This window comes from Cyanistes caeruleus, chromosome 5 (assembly GCF_971803275.1).
Source record: "Cyanistes caeruleus chromosome 5, bCyaCae1.hap1.1, whole genome shotgun sequence".
Classification (NCBI taxonomy): Eukaryota; Metazoa; Chordata; class Aves; order Passeriformes; family Paridae; genus Cyanistes; species Cyanistes caeruleus.
In genome coordinates, this window is record NC_141705.1 from 78,630,049 (window position 1) to 78,647,064 (window position 17,016).

Below are 17,016 nucleotides of genomic sequence, written 5' to 3' on the forward strand. Positions count from 1 at the left end.
TGCCCTCCTCTGCTGTCTCAAGCTCCTGAGAGAAGCCTGCTATTCCTTCATTTATTTTGCAGGAATCTCAAGGTTGGATAAAACTCAGTCCCTGTGAGTACTGTGAGTGCTTAAATTATTCTGGGCCATGCCTGCACCTGCTTCTGGCTGTGCACAGAGATTATGAGAGTTAACTCCCACTTAAAAATCACTTCGAGGGGCAAAAGCTTTCTCTACTTTGTTACTTTCAATTAATTTCTGAACATCTGTGAGATAACCTTGAGAGAGGCTTAGAGGAGTATAAAGATTCTTGACAAACTGTTCTCAGGTGAAATAAAAAAACTAAGTTTTCTCGGAGATGAGATGCATCTTCATGAGATGCTTTTCTTACTGTTAAACAATGGTATTCATTGTCAGTGACAAGCTAGTTTCTCAAAATAAACGTGTGTTTATCTTTCAGCAATTATTACTGTAACTGCTTTGTATCAGTGATGCATTTTTTTAAATTAAGGAGTTAGACAATAAGGCAGCAGCTCAGTAAGTGGAATAAAAAGGAGCACAAAAGCTGAAATCATGAAATGCTTGAGAAATGTTGGTTTAGTTGGTTTGGTTTTGGAGGAGCTGAAATATCACTGCTATTGAGTAACAATGTGCAAAACAAAGCCTTAATTTACATTCCAAATTCCCTATCTGATTATGCATAGGGGAGTTTGAATCTATATGTTCCTTGGTATTACATCTGACTTTTATTAATGATTAGGACAAAGAACTGGAGTTGAATTGAATTGTTCAAATTCTCTGAGCACACTATGTGGAGTAGGTGCCAGAAGTGTGTGGGAGAATGAAAAGCTCAGTATTTGCTTGAAATGATCTTTTCTAACAGGAGGAGCAGTTTGAAAAGAAAAAACATTCATCAACAGGTCCAAATTCCAAGCACAGTGCTTAGGAATAGCAGTGGCATAGGGAGAGCTGGCTGTGGAGTGTTTCTACAGAAATGGATGGCAGTTTTTGGGAAATTCTGTAAAAATAAAAATGCTCTTGAGGCACGTGCATGAGATTCTTAGCCTGGGTGGGAGATGAGTGAGTTGTTCTGCTTAATTAGGGCTTGTCCTAGGGGATGTGGTACCAAAACCTAGAGCACCTGGGTGCCAAAATCCAAGCCAGCTGTGCACTAACTGAGGACTGTGTAGACAGAGGAAAAGAGTTGTTGAAAATGTGAAAACATGACTTATGACAAAGATGAATCAAATTGATGTTCTTCAGCTTGAAGAAGAGAGGATTTAGAGAATCCATCCTTTGCTCCTAATTACAGACTGTTGCAGTGTGAAAGAGAATGGCTTGTTCTGCCTAGCTGCTCTAGGTAAAGCAAGTCATGAACAGGCTTAAATTGAAGGAAATTAGAGGGTGCTTCCTTGGAATTTTCAAGAATACAGAAATGTTAACAAGGATTGGAATGACTGAGATCTGTCAGGCTCTGAAGCCTTTAAGAACAGGGTGTAGAAATACATGTCAGGAATAATGTGTGCAGCTGGTCATGCCCCAGGGCACAGAAAAGGAATCCTTCCCAAGCTCACACTTTGGCCCTGAATTCTGGGAGTCTTACTGCCTGTGAAGCAGTGTTAGGCAACAGGAGCATGAGCAGACTGAGTGATGTGTATGTGGTAAAATTTATCAGCTCTTGATAAATGATAACTTTCCTGTAAGTCACTTATACACATCCTTGGCCCCCTTGCCAAAATCTGTTGCTTTCTCCACCTCCAAATGGCAGTTGCTCTCCTTAAAAATGAAGAATCTACAGTTGCTGAGTTGCTTGTGATCTCAGCAACCACACATCTCAAATGGCCTTTCTCATTCATCTCCCAAACTGAAACGAGATGAAGGTAGGTAGTGAGTTATTAAAAGCTTATTTGGGAAATAAAATCTAACCAGGTGGAGTTGGAGTCCTGCCTGCTCTGTGCTGGTGTGTGTTTGCAAGTCTGCTTCAGGCATGAAGGTTGTGCGCTCCAGAGAGCTGAAACTTAAATCAAGTGTAATGGCTACTGCTGGTTTTCAATTTTTATGCCTTCCAAAAATGCTGGCTATTTCCTCTACACCTACCTACCTACCTATTAGGCAAGCTGGATTTACTCTTCTGTGGGGTGACTGACTTTTGAAAGGTTCTTTCAGGCAGTAAGAAACTCAACATGAATATTTCCTGGAATAAATGAATCTGTTAGGCTTTTCTTTCCATTCAAAGGACAAAGTTCTAGTTCTTCAGGCTTTTAGTATTAAGAGACTTTCTTCAGTTACCTTTTTGTATAAACTGAACAATATTTCTAATTTTTCAGTGAAGGCTCTGACCTCTTTAAGGTCTCTGGAAGAACTGTGAATCAGATTTTATATTGAAAATTTATTATGAAATGGGTAGGTGGCCATAAAATGCATAAAAATCATTGTTAGATGAACTATTCACTGCAACACTCGAACAAGTTGCTAATGTTTCACTCTTTTGATCTCTTTTATGTGGTAAAGAAGACAATATTTTTCATATTTTGATAACTGCATTCTAAATTCATAAAAGTACAAAGAAACAGGACTTTAAAAGCAGAGCCACAGCAATGTGGGCTTCAGAACTCATTAGGAGGGTTATGGGAAATTCAGGCTGCCTTTCACTCTGCAGCTGGCCCAAAGATAAGGAGTAGTTCTGAAATTGCTAGTGTCGAGTACGCTGCATCCTATTAACTTGTTTTTTAATGCTGTATTAATTTGGAGCAGGAATCCTCTGTAGTTAAATAAAAATGGTTTGAGTTAGGTGAGGAGATCAGCTACCCAGGGACAGGAATAAGCTGAAGATGAAAAGATTCACTTTGTCCTCCTTCTGCAGGTCAATGATAAAATTGCTCCAAGTTCTTGACTTGCCAAACGCACCCTCAGTTGCCCTGAAGTAAAACCTTAATCTTCACATACCCACTGGAATCACGGGAGAAGGTGAGTTGAATCTCCATGTGTGATGACACCTTCCGTGTTCACTCTCACACTTTCACCTCACCTTGTCTCGCTGTGTTTCCTTAGACTTGTATGAAGTCCATTCATTCTCCTGGCAGTGTCATGGCTCTAAGCAATACTCAGGATGCCTTTCATGTTTTCCTTCATGTTTCCTCACAGGGAATGACTAGCATCTTCATCTGTTTCATCACAGAAAAGGTGTTGCTTTACAAAGCAAATAATGTCAGGCTTAGGAAGGGTGTGAGACTCTATTTTAAGAAGCAAGCTAGCTAACTTGATAAATGCATCTCTCACTCCAGGCACAACTTAAATTTTTTACTCATTTTTAGGATGAAATTCAGTTGAAATTTCTTCTGAAGTTCTAAAACATACAGAAAATTGCTTTCTCTGTCTATCAATATGCTGTTATCAAAGCTGGACAAAGTGGATGGAATGCAGTATTTTGAAAGACTATTTGTCCAAATACTCTTACATCAGAAGTGAAATCTCTGAAATAATGAATATGAAGCTGTCAAGAAGCCTCTAGTAAAACATTACAAACTGAGGCAAGTTTCTGGGATTTTTTTTTTCTGGGACTTTCTGGGACTTATTTGAACTGGGATTTCAAATAAGCAGCTGTGCTTGTCAGCAGTCATTTTTCTGTGAACATTTTTTTGAGATAGAACATTGAAATGATTTCTAATTTTTCCCAGAAGATTTGGAGCAAGTTTTGTTACACATTTTAAAAAATGTTAGGATTTTAAACATTCAAAAAAACGAAATGACCACTACCTTTTGCCCTGGTCGGAATTACAAATTTGTTGACTGCACATTTTTTCTGGAAAACATTTTGGTCTTCTCAGTGGGTTTTTACTGCCAGTTACACTTTCAGGCTGATTACTGTATCTTCTCCAACAATCTCCCATTTGATGTTGAAACTCAGTATTATGCACACAAATCTGAGGAAGGAAGAATTACTAGTAAGATGATTTTCTATGCTGAAACAGTTTTCTCTCTAGTTCAGCTATAGTTTCAGCCCACACACATTTTTCTAGCTACAGTAATGAAACAGAAATACCTATGGTTCAATAACAGTACAAATGTGACTGACAGTACTGAACAAATTAGGATAAATGTAGCAATTTTCTAACCGTATTTGAATGTCCTTTTTGATAATTAATCAGCAAGAGCTCAAACAATGTGTTTCTGTAGCTTTTATCATCATGGAAAACATGCTCTTATAATTGCCATTTTGATCTGTGCTCTTACTCCTTACTCATTGTTTTGTTGATTCATTATTTAAAAAAACTGAAAAAGCCAAAAACTAATTGCAGCCATCCTGAAAATATAAACTGCTTAAGCACCAGTGGTATTTACAGGATGTACTCAGTGTCTTGTCTCTCCATTTCTTTCTTTTTAAAATGGATCTTTTGGGCTTTATTTATTAAAAAATTTGGAGTGTACTGAGAATCACAACTAAGTTATGACATGGTATGGATAAAGTTGCCCATCCCCCCCTTTCTTTTTTGTAAACCTTAGATTTTGGTTTAAAGGATGTGATTGAATCAGTAAAAAACTAGAGGAAGATGGGTGATCACTGGCAAAATAGTTTGAAATTTGCCTTTCTTCCCTGTTTGACTGAAAAAATGACTAAACCTGTTATGGGCATTTCTTTTCATTACCTTGGAGAAGGCAGAAACAGGAGCCTCTTTGGAGGGTTATTCCTGCTCCTCTTGGCAAAGCAGTCAGTGATGGGGCTAGAAGTGGAGTATCACTGTCTGATTTAAAATATGTAAAAGACATTCAGGACTCTGAAGGAGCTAAAGCTCAGGCAAAAACCTCTTTGAAGTCACCAAAGGTAACTATTACATGTTTTTGTACTTCTCTTGTTTTCTACACTCATCTTACCCTGAAATAGCAAAAGATGGAAAATCTAATTAAAAAAAATAACTCATATCATAACATTCTGATCAGGTAATATAAATTGCTGCGAGAGCAGAGAAGCACAGCTGTTAATAAATAAACTAATCATTCATTTAAGACCCCTCTAATCTACACAGAGATTTAATATCAAATCTTGAAGCACAGGATGAAGAGAAGTGAGTGTTAACACCTTCTAGAGTATCTTTTTATTGGTCACAGCTGTGCTTTTTGCATCACAATTTTGGAGTCAAGCTCTGAAAATTCCAGCAATTGTTTTTTTATTTGTTTATTTCAAGACTACAAGGCTTTTATGCTGATGTTACTGAGAAGCACTACACGGTGTTTAAAAGGGAAATTTCTGTTTTGTTTATTTACATATTTACTGAAAGAAAAAGATGTGTCTTGTAGAGTAGCAAACACACTTTAAATTGCTTCTTGAAGAATTTTGATTTACTTTCAATTCCTTCTCAGGCTTTTTGAATGCAATTATTTATTATTCTTGACAGTTGAATGTGTGGGACTATATAGATGTTACTGAGAACATGGCTTGAGCAAAATGAACGAAGCTAGCTCATTGAGATGACGCTTCACAAATCAATTAGGTTTTCGTTGTCAGCAGTGCTAGAGAGGGAAAGCCCCACTTGAGCACGCTTGCTTGGCAACTCTGAAAGCTGTTACCTGGAAATGGTGTGATGATGATTGCTGATTTGCACAGTGCTTCTGCCTGAAGAATTAAATAGCAAGGAGCTGGAGGGGAGAGAGGGCTGAAAGCTGTGCCTTTTCTCCTCACGAGTGTGCATGTCACAGATTGTTATGAACAGGTCCCTGCTAGTGAGTTTTTTATTTAGATTTAGTATTAAGCAAAACACCTGTGCACAAGCCCCAAGAGCCACTTTGGCAATAATTAGGTTTGCAATTGCTGCCCAGCAGCGCAAAGACAAATGTACCAATAAATAAATTCTGCCAGCCAGTGCCAGTGAAAGCGCTGATTTAGCCTAGTAGATGAAAATACAAGAATTTCACCCAAGCCTTTAATTTCCACAGCTGCCCAGGAAAGGGTGTCGAGCCTTTCTGGAGGACTCTGGCCAGGGCTGGTGTGATGTGCATAGCTATCATCTTCGCTGAAGCCAAGCAGCTCATGGGCATCATGTTGTTATGGTCCTTTTCCATAAACCTGTGGAAAGGGATACTGCTTTTGAAGCCTGGGAATGGTTGTTTTTTACCAACAGGATGTTCTTTTACACAGAGTAGAAGGTGAGTTTTTTCTAAGATTCCAAAGGCACTGAAGTTTCAGAAGTCGTAGATGTGTGAGCATTTGTTTTCTTGCCATAAAGAAAAACAAAGATTATCAGCAGGAAAGGAACATCATTTATGCTCTTAAAATTAACGATATGAAGAAATTCTGGTTTTCTAGCAAAAACCAGAAATAGGCCCTTTAAATTTAATGCCAATTTGAGCAGGATTTTTTCCTGTTAGTTTCCCTGAGAATTCAGTGTAATCCCTAGTTTATATGCAAGTGGGATATGTATGGGTTGTTTACATGAGCTGGAGTATGGATGGAGGTCTGTTTTAAAATATGGAAAGATTAAAAATATATAAAGATGCAAGACATCTTTGAGATGTTTTCTTATAAGTAGAGACCTTGTACTCTGGATGTAAATTGAGGGAGCAGAGGGGGTTGTGTTACACACTGCATGTGTTCATGGCTAAAAGCAAACCACAGGTAACCAAATTGCCTCAGCCCCTAGTAAAGGAAAAGGAGATAATCTGGATGACCTTGTAGCTGCTGAAGGCTGGGAGTGAGTTTGCACAAAGCAAGAAAAAGGAAGGAAATTCCAAGAAGAGGTTCCTAGCGAATTGTGTAAACAGCATCCTGTACAGAGCATGCCTGTGCTGGCCCACGAAAAGGCAGCAAGTGTGACAGGGAAAATAGAAAATGATACCTTGAGGGAGTTGTATGTGCTTGTGATGCCCCTGAGGAGCTCTGCAGCAGTCATAAAGTAGTGCTGGTTAAATGAATAAATAGTAAATGCTATGTTAGTATGATTTCAATAGGAAATGGCACGTAACCTACACTTTTTAAACCAAATATCATTTTGATACATATCACCTGATGATGCAGTAAAATAAGTATCGAGTTCAATGGCTGCTATTTTAAGGTGTATATTTAAAGCTGCACTCCTGTTTTGAGAAGAGTAGCACTGGTTTCAATACAGTGTTTATGCTTCTGTTTTACTTGCAAATTCCAATGGTTTCTGAGAAAATTGGAAACAACAAATTGCTAAAAAATGCAGATGCAAACTAAGACTGGAATTCATGATTTGAATCAAGCTCTAATGTTCAGCAATTTGAAATCGTGATTACATGAAGTAATTGGAGTTGCTTCCCCTGCTTTCCCTTGAGTCACTGTGGGTCTGTATTGAGACAAAATCTTGTGGAGGCTCTCCTGTCATGGCCAGGAACACTTCATTACTCAGCTGTGAGTGGAACAGAATCCATTTTCCTGCCATTCTCTGGCATGCTGGGACTGAACTTAGCTGGAGATGAGGCACAAGATTCCAATGGGACAGACCTTTGAGGTGGCACAAATGGTTCTTTTTCTAGTCTTTCTGTGACATTTTTGCTTCATGTATAGGCTCAGCTTTGAGCATCTTCTTCGAGATGAGCTGGAAATGAATTTGCACCACAGGGATCCGTCAGATTTCCACCTTTCTCTGAAGCCTGGGGAGCGGATCTCCTGCAGGAACTTCTAGGGCTTCTGTCACTCAATCACTTCTCTGCTGCTACTGCCACCTGAGGAATAATTGTCTTGTCCCTGTCTGGGAAACAGGAGCTTCCTGATAGCTGCAGCACTTTAGATCAAGTTCTCTGGGCTTTGTGTAGGTAAGTCTGAGGGAAACCAGAGGGGAAGTGATTTTCTTCCCTTAGATTTTGTGAGAGGATACAAATGAATGGATACATCAAATTTTCCAGAGGCAACTTGTGCCCTTATTCTGAACAAAGGCAGCTTGTACACTTTTCTTTCTCCAGGAGCACTTTTTCATAGCTGGGAGGCCACCTATGGAGCCTCCAGCCCCCTGTGGTCTCTGCAGAGGGTGGTGATGCTGTGTGGTGGATGAGCACTGTAAGCCAATTGCCTTGGATAATAATCCCTGTGAAGGGAGCAAACCACACCTCAGCTGGAGCTGCCACAGCTTTGAGAAGCCAGTGCTGTGCTGCTCACACAGTGGCAGCCATGAGGGGACAGAAATGGCACTGGCTAATGAGTGTGAGCTGTACAATGCAGGCAGCCATTAATGGAGGAAAGCAATTAAGAATCAGTAAGCTTTTCTGAAGCTGAATTTGATGTTGGATTTAATTATTTTTAGCAGACGGTAATTCTTTTGTATGTCTTGATAATTCTGTATCTCTCCTTTATGGTAAAATGAATAGCTGCAGCTGAATTTTAGAAGAACCAAGGCAGCAGGTGGGCTGTATTGAACACCCATCAGTAAAATGTAATTCTAAGCTGTAAGAATAATGGCCTCCAAGAGCAGAACTAACATTCCATCTTAAAAAAACTTATAAATGAAATTAAATTCTTAACTAATCTTTCAGTTTAAGGAACAAGTGATTTTTCCTCCTTTAATTTAATGGAAACTTTGATTTTTGTGTGGCAGATATGAATGACTCAGAGTAACTATTTCTTTCCTATTTCTTTTGGTCCTTTTCTTTGCATCCAAAGGAGAGCAATAGAGCTGGTGATGGGTCTGAAGAGCAGTTGAGGAAAATAGGGGTGTTTAAGCTGGAGAAGAGGAGGCTTGGAGGGACCTACCTTGTAGCTCTCCACAACTGCCTGAAAGGAGCTGGTAGCCAGGTGGAGGTTGGTCCCTTCTCCCAGGTAACAAGTGACACAGGACAAGAGGAAATGGCCCCAAGTTACATCAGGGGAGGTTCAGGTTGGATATTATTAGAAAAAATTTATTCACCCAAAGGGTTGCCAAGCCCTGGCACAGGCTGTCCAGGGAAGTGGTGGAGTCACCCTCCCTTGAGGTGTTTAAAAGATGTATAAATGTGGCATGTAGGGTTATGGTTTAGTGCTGACCTTGGCAGTGCTGGCTGAGTGGATGGACTTAATTTAAGAGTCTTTTCTGGGGATGAAAATGCCATTCATGACCTTGAAACTAATTGCAAAGCAGTATGGGACAAGCTGGTAATCTCAAACTGTCTCCAGTATTTTTTTCATCATGATTGCTGTCAAGAGACAAAGCAGGAGCATTGTTATGATTTGCAGCATGTGTGGAAGCAGTGTCTTGCCGTGTTTTTTGGAAACTTGTAGTTGGAACTAAAAGTATTGGTGAACTGCCTTACTGATGAGACAAGGTGGACTCTAAGTCACGTCTATTAAACACTCCTGTGCTGCTTAATTAAAAAAAAAAAGTCCAAGAGAAAGTGAAATGTGGGTATTGCATGTTCTCTGAGCTGGAAAGGGAGTGTTCTACCCAGGTAGCATTCCTGTCTGGACCCTGGTGCTGCTGTGAAGTCCCAAAGCCAGGGAAGTGTTCAGTTGTACCAAACAGGGTGCAGCAAAAGCATTGATACATTTCTAGGAACTGAAAGAATAGAATGTTTTCACAGGTTATTGCCATTTAACTTTTCTCAGTTGTTCCTGTAAGAAAATGATGCCTGCCCTTGCAGATTAAGAAGCTGCTGAATGCCAATACCATTTCCTAGTGTGCCTGTTGGGAAGGGTTCACTCTTTTTGAGTTGTGGGTGACAGCATCAAGCTGCCATCAAGGCTGCTGCTGCCAGAGGTTTGTTTCAGCACAGACTTTCATAAAAGTGCTCAGTAACAAGAATATTTGCAAAAAAATAGTAGTATTTCCAGCAATTTAAAGTATTTCCTACTGCCTTATTGATGGTTAATTTCAAATATGAGGAGGTGGCTGTAAATGTTAAGCAGGATAGCCTTATTAGTTTTTTAAGATTTTATTTTAAGGAAGAGATGCTGGTTTGTCATGGGACTATATGCTTTTAAAAAATCAGAAATGATTATGCCTTCCTGTGACCAAAGTTTCAAGAATTATCTGATGAAGAGGCTGCCAGCAGCTATAAATTTCAGGCAGAAAGAAAAGCAGTGATTATTCAACTCAGCAGTGGGGAGGACAATGCCTAGTTCAAAATTAATGGAGCCCAGTGTTAAAACAAAAGCATCTTTCAGGGAAAATGAGTCTCTCTTGAAAGCAGTGAGCTTATGGAAGTGAGCATCACTGCAGGAGTCAGCAGTTCCCCAGTTTGTCACAGGTCTGTGACAGCAAACAGTATTTATCTGCTGTCCTTTACCCCGTGTTTACCCAATCCAGAGCATTGGAATAGGAGCAGTGCCCTCTTCATGGGCAGGATCAGAAATAAATATTGTCACAAGTATAGACAGTCACATTTCCATCTGGGAACAGTTCTCACTCAGTGGTGTGCTGGAGGGCAGGTGTCTGAGCTTAGCAACTTTTCTGCACCATCACGGCCTCTGGGTGAGTTAGATCACTGTGATCTCACCCAAGGCTTTAAGAGAGCTTTGTAATCTGCCGCTGCACAGACAAAGGAATAAATGAATCAGAAAGGCAATCACTTTGTAGCCATTCAAGAGAATCACTTCTGAGAAGTGAGCCTGACTTTATGAAATCCTGTGACATTTCAGGTCTAGGAAAAACCCTGTTTGTCAATGCAAGTGTTAGTGCATTGCAAGAGAGGTGTTTCTCTGGGGGATAAGTATGAAAGATAAACTACTTAAGTTCAGCCTAACAGTTCAAAACTTCTTTTACTCATTAAACTAGGGGAAAACTCTGGAAACTTTGATTACAGTTATGCAAACATAATCCTGTAAGGGTTATTCTTGCTCCTCCATGACTGTGTTGACAAATGAAAATGTGTGGAGTTAATGCTTTCAAAATGGATGGTAAGGGTAAGCATGGTACTGTTCTCTTTCCCTGCTCTCAGACTTCATCTCTCTTGGTGGTGCTAATTCCTCTCACTGTCTCCAAAGCATTATTTCCCATGTTCTTTTTGTCTGCCTGACAATGTGTGCTTATATTAGTTTTCATATGCAGACTTTTCAGGTGCCACTCAGATGGCAGCATGGGAGGACACTGCTCTCAGAGGGAATGAGGCAGATTCATTTAAGCAACCCAAAAAGAGGGGCTGCTCTTCACTGGGCCGAGAGATTGAAGATTTAAATGTGGTCAGTCATTTCCTCTTGTATCTTTCCTGTTGCCAAGCATAACCAGTTTTAAGGAGAACAAGTTTAGATAAGGTATACCTGTAAAAACACAAGGGCAATGTGGAAAAGAAATCTTGCAGTGTAGAACAGGATAGTAATTACAAGTGGTTCCAGCAGCCAGTTGCCATTGAAATCATACAAGTACGTGCTGTTTTCTGGGAAAATAATTTCAGCTGAAAACAGACTGCCAGCAGAAATCACTCTTATTGATTTTTTTTTTATTGTTGTTAGCATTATCAAAAGTTTGGAAAGTTAGAGAAGGAATGAATATTGCCTCAAGCATTTGACTCTTACTTTGCCTCTCGGGATTGGTGGCATCTCCTGGGCCAGGCCTATGTGAAGCCTGTAAGGCATTGCCAAACAGCTGTTCTTTTCATTAAGTTGCTGCTGCTGGCAAAGCAAGAGTGATTATCTCTTGAAATTAATGCTCTGTAGATATTTTCTCTATAATTTATTCTGAGCTGCCTTTTCAAAGTAAAAATAATAATTTGAAGTTTGAAAAGGAAGTTATCATAGAAATAAAAAGGTTTCGTGACCAAAAAGTTTTCCCAGTTTCCTGGCAGAAATGGCATCTGCATGCATACAAATATTGAAGCTAGAAGCAGTTGGCAAATTCAAATTCGTGGCCTTTTTTCTCATTTCCCAGTGTGACAGAAGCATTTGTTGAATTTATTGCTAGCCACAAGTGATCAAAAAGCCTGATCCTTCTGCTTTGTAAAAGTCCTCACTGTTTGGACCTAGCAGTGGTCATCCATACCCTGGTCACCTCCAGCTGTGTTATTGGATGTCCTTAGGAAAATGGTACCTGTTGTCCACAGGAACCAAACAAAATGGCCTGACTCTTTCAAAATTTGTTTTCCAAGAATATACTGTTTCTATGTTCACAGTCCTGCAGATTGTCCTGGCCAACTTCCAAAGCCAGTTTAAGAGTTAAGGTCCTAACCTTTAAAAAAATTATTTCATAATTTCATAAGGTAATGGCACCAGCCATTATATACATTATAAACATACAAGGGTATATTCCTGTAATAATTTAAATCCTAATTTAAGTCTCTCTGCTTTGGCTTGCTGTCTCAGTGGTAGGGTTGAAATCCATGACTCCACTAAACAACTGTGCAGCAGGGAGGCAAAACCAAGAGTTTGTTAGGCCAGGCTTGCCACCAAAGCAATTGCTTCCTGAATTTCATCTGAAATTTGAAAACAAATTTGCTTTGAATTCCACATCAACAATTGCTGCCAAATCTTTCTGACACATGAAATGAATAAGCTGTGGGTTGTTTTTAAACCTGAGTGCCTGTCAAGCCTCCTCATCTCTCCAAATCCCCCAGTTAAAGGATGCTAACTTAGAATTCTGAGAAGCATTGGAAACTTGTGTATACCTTTGTTCCTGGTGTTTTGTAATGGGAAAGGTCTTAATGTAATGGGAAAGGCAAGGTAAGCCTATAGTTACATGGCACTTGAAAGTAGGGTGCTTGGAGAGACCAACTTGAGTTACATCTTACAGTTTCACTGCAAATTCCAGTCAAAATTGGATTCCAAGTGCTATTTGGTTGTTGTTTTTTTTTTAAATTTTAATAACTCACCATAAACCTAGATGATCCAAAGAAATTGGATGACATTTCCAGCTCTGGTTGGAAAATACTGTTAAAATTAATTAGTCCTGTCACTGTATGTTACCTAGAGCCATATGTAAAAGCCTGAAGAGAGAACGCAGTCAGTCTTGTACTAGAAATTAGTAATGAACTGTAAGAGAAAGAGAGCATTTTCTGAAGTTTTCAGTCTTGGCAAGAATATTTATTGTTAGCTGCAGCTGTCAAACTATTTACTGAAAATATACTAGCCGTGAGTACAGATTGTGTACCGTGGGCAACAGCACCAGATCCTAATCATTATTCTGGGATAACAAACATGATGACTGAAATAACTTCAATAATTCAGGGAAAAGCTGCTACCACAGCTCCTTGAAACAAACCATATTCTTTGAGCTGCAATTTTTGGCATGTAGAAATCAGTGAAAAGACACAGTTATATAATCTAGGCTGACCAAATGAAATCCCATTTTCAGAATCACAGTCACATGGGTTTGCTAAAAGGAAACCTGAGAATTATTTTCCAAAGGTAGGCATTGTGTACAAGGTTAACATGCATGCAAAAAAAAAAAAAAAAAAAAAAAAAAGATTTAGTCCTCCTACCTTTTCTTTTTAAAATCAGACAAATGCATAAACTTGAGTTAAAATGTATAAATATGCATTTATTAGGTATAATGAAAATTTTATTGCCCCAGAACTCAGTTTTATTAGTAAATGGTGGCATTTGTATTTACCACATGACATATTGCAGAATTTAAAGATATTTACTGTAGTCCTGATGTCCCAATCTAAGTAGTTTAATGAGGGCTAGCAGATGAACCATGGGAAGGAATTTCCTTTACTTAGGTATGCAACATGGGCCTATTGTTGTATTGTGTATTACCTTGTTTCACAACAGAGAGAACAACCCCGTGGCTCTTACTGCAACTTTCAATTCTGGCTCAGCTGAAAGAAGAATTCATTGGACAATGTTTTAAACCTAAAATATTACCTTTTTTTTTTTAATTTTAAGGATGTAGTAAATTCAACATACAGAAAAGGCAAGTGTGGAATGGATCTACCTAAGAAGCAAGTGTAAAGTAATTCCCACATGCCAGCTAACTAGAACATGTTTTTGACACTACTAGGCTCAGCCTGTGACAGCATGAAGGAATCTTGGTTCAGAGGTGTTTGCCTTGTCTATCATCACAATATTACAGTTTTAATTATCTGTCAGTGTTTCTTAGGAGCTCATTCACGTTTCAGGTGTCCTTTCTTGCGGTACCGCTGTGCCAGCACTCACTTTGGGGCAGCCCTGTGACAAGGAAGGTTCAGCCTGGCTACTGTGGGCTACCTGTGAGAGATGTGAGACAGGACAGGGGAACAACAATTACAGCTACTTATTGATGCCAGATTCCCAAAGGACTGTGGTTCTGGGAAATGATTAGGGCTCTCTCATTCCCAGAGGGTTGAGAGCTGCACTGTGGTCAGAAGAAAGCAGAACGTTGGGGATTTAAGGAACAGAGGGCAAAAAGGGATACCAGGCCAACCTAGCAGTTGCTGTGTGACATGCTGTTTATTTATGCTGTATACCTCAGCTCAATGAGTCATGCCTTTAAATAAGAACAAAACAGAACTGACAAATGACGCGTGTGAGGTTTCCTCCAGAGTTATTTTTTCCAGTAAATGGCCGACAAAACAGTGTCTGAGGGAGAAGCTGACAGCTCTTTCTGAGCACACTAATAATGCTTGAGAGGATGAGCGGCTACCTGAAGCTGGGAAAAACTAATGTGGCTCAGGAGCAGGTGGAACAGGTACCACTTTCTCCTGAAACGTTTCTTAGGTATCTGGTTGCCTGTGGTGTTTCAGGCTTTCAGCTTGTGCCTATAAGAATATTTTCAGTGAACCATATAAAAATGGAAGAGAGTTCCAGTCTTGGGCTCTGTGAGATCATGAAAGATGGCAAGAAAAAAGTAAGTTTTTTGCAGTGCTCGTCTGTAAAAGCTTCACATGATAAGGCAGGGTAATCTCTGGAGTTAGCAGTTTTATAAAGCTAAGAAAAGATGGATATGACCCTCTCAAATGACATCTTGGTATCTGGCAGATGGTTCTCTGAAGATCTCTAATTTTATCAAGTGTTAAATGCCAAGTGTCTGATTGCCCTGGTACTTATTTTGCCTCTGAATTAAAAAAAAATAAAAATAAAAAATTCCATAATAATGTCTCCTGGAAAATACACTTTTTGTTTTTACATGAAAATTACAAAAAAAGGACCTCAATGATACTTTCCTGAAAAGTCAAAAAGATAAGAATTAACAACAAAGATTGATGTAAATCAGTGTTATTTAAACCAACAGGAAGCAATCATGTTTTCATACCCAAATTTCCTGTCCTTTAGAATTCATACTTAATTGGTTTGCAAAGAGCAGCTGAGCTGCACTGAATAATAACTTTTGTGGTAAGCTGATTTGCAGGGAAGCCAAGTCTACAGGACCAATAACAGTTGACTTGGACAGCTATCAAAAAACTCTGTTACCAGTTCCTCAGGCAGTGATTTTCCTCATCTAGTGGTTTTCATTCTTTACAATGTTACTGCTTAATTACCAATTCTAAAAATTCTATTTTATATTTAAAAAATGTAATTATTTCAAATGCTATTTTAGGTAGAAAATGTATTTAGGCATAACTCTACAAAAAGCTGCAGGCTTTTTATTCAAAAGAAGTAACTTCAAAAATCCTTTGTGCACTGAAATAGCTTGTCTGTCATAAACTTGAGGATGTGGAAGACAGAGATATTAGAAAATACTATTTTCCTGAACACAGGTAACATTCAGCTGCGTCATTTAAAACCAGTGGTAAGTGAAAATGCCATTTCTATGTCCAGTAACCACTTCCTGCTCCCTCTCTCCTCAATCCCATGTTTCTTTGTCCATGTCCCACCAGCATGAGGTGAAGCAGGTTCCTGCCATTTGTGAATATAACTCATAAATGGGACCTTGGCCAGAGGACTTGGGGTTCTAGACAGGAAGTCAGCTGGAGCCGTGCACTAGGGAGAAGACTCCTGCAGGCATCCTGCTTTTCCTTCAGTCTTCCTTGAGCCTCAGTTCCTCTGGTTACTGTGTCCTCCTGATCTGTTTTTCCCAAGCAGATCAGAAGCTGTTTCACAGCACTGGCCCCAGCTCAGCTGTCACCCATCACACAGCTCCTGCTCCATTTCTCGTGCCAGGGCTCAGACTGAAGCAGCAGCTGATGTCAGGTAGGCTGGATAGTGACACAGAAGGGACACTTCATAGTTGGACTTAGTTACGTCTTCAAAGTTTTTCTTTTCTATATTTAATGACCCTTGTAGGTTTAGGATGATTTTTATTTTTTTTATTTTTTCTGAATAACAGTCAAGGAAGGGCAAAGCTTTCCAAAGCTTGTCAAGTGTTGTCAGCCTAGAACCTGAAGTTAGCAATGAAAAAAAACCTCAGGCATCGAGATTTGGCAGCTTGCTGGAGCTGGGATGACAAGGTATGATGTTTATTAATGAACATCTCAAGTTTTTGGTCTGGGTCAAATAATTATTTTTTTTCTTTCCTTCGTATTTCTTTAATATTTCAACATAATAGACTTAACAATGATCTGGAAGCCTAAACATTATTTAGCTTCTCAGAATTATGGGTTTAATATTTTATGCTGTAGTCAGCTTGAAAAGAGAGAACATAACCAGGGAAGTTAATTTGGGTTTGGGCTTTTGTTTGTTTGTACTAAAGAAACAGCCATGCTCACTTCACCAGCCTCTGTCACTCAGTGTTATTCTTAGACTCTTGTTTTCTCCCACCTTTAGTCATGCATTTCCAACCTGAAGAGTTTTTGGACATGGGAAAACTTGGTCTCATTAACCATCCTTCTCCACACCTTTTCCAGCTTGGCTTGATTGTCTTTAAACTGAGTAATCAGAACTGCATTTCAGGTTCAACATATTGGTATTGCATAGGCTGATGCATTGATAAGGTTTTGTAAAAATGTTGACTTTTCCTGACTTTAAAATGATTCCACACATGTGTTTGTCCCAGATGAGTTTTTCAGCTTGCCAGCATGGGATATGGGGCATGGTGTTAGGAAAAGAAGGAGCTCTTTAGGTGAGAACCCTTTTCCCCCACGCCAAGGTGGACACTGATTAGGGGCACACACTTTATCTTATGCAAGAGCTGATGAGAGAAGAGCAAACCTATGCAATGAATTTCTCATGATGGGGGATTTGGAATCTAGTGGAAAAAGCATTGGTCTAATGTCTAGGTGCCAAGGCTGCTTTTGTTTATGGAATAACCTTTAGGAAATCATCTC

General features: G+C 39.4%; 1 long non-coding RNA gene across 1 annotated transcript in view; it reads right to left on the reverse strand.

Moving 5' to 3' along the window:
• The window catches only part of LOC147653291 (uncharacterized), a 27,734-nt gene continuing 10,718 nt past the window's right edge, over positions 1 to 17,016 (reverse strand). Inside the window, exons 3-5 of the long non-coding RNA XR_015286608.1 lie at positions 13,592 to 13,653; positions 4,626 to 4,721; positions 1 to 3,902 (exon numbers count right to left, since the gene is read on the reverse strand). This is a non-coding gene — a long non-coding RNA (uncharacterized LOC147653291). The remainder of the gene's footprint in view (positions 3,903 to 4,625; positions 4,722 to 13,591; positions 13,654 to 17,016) is intronic.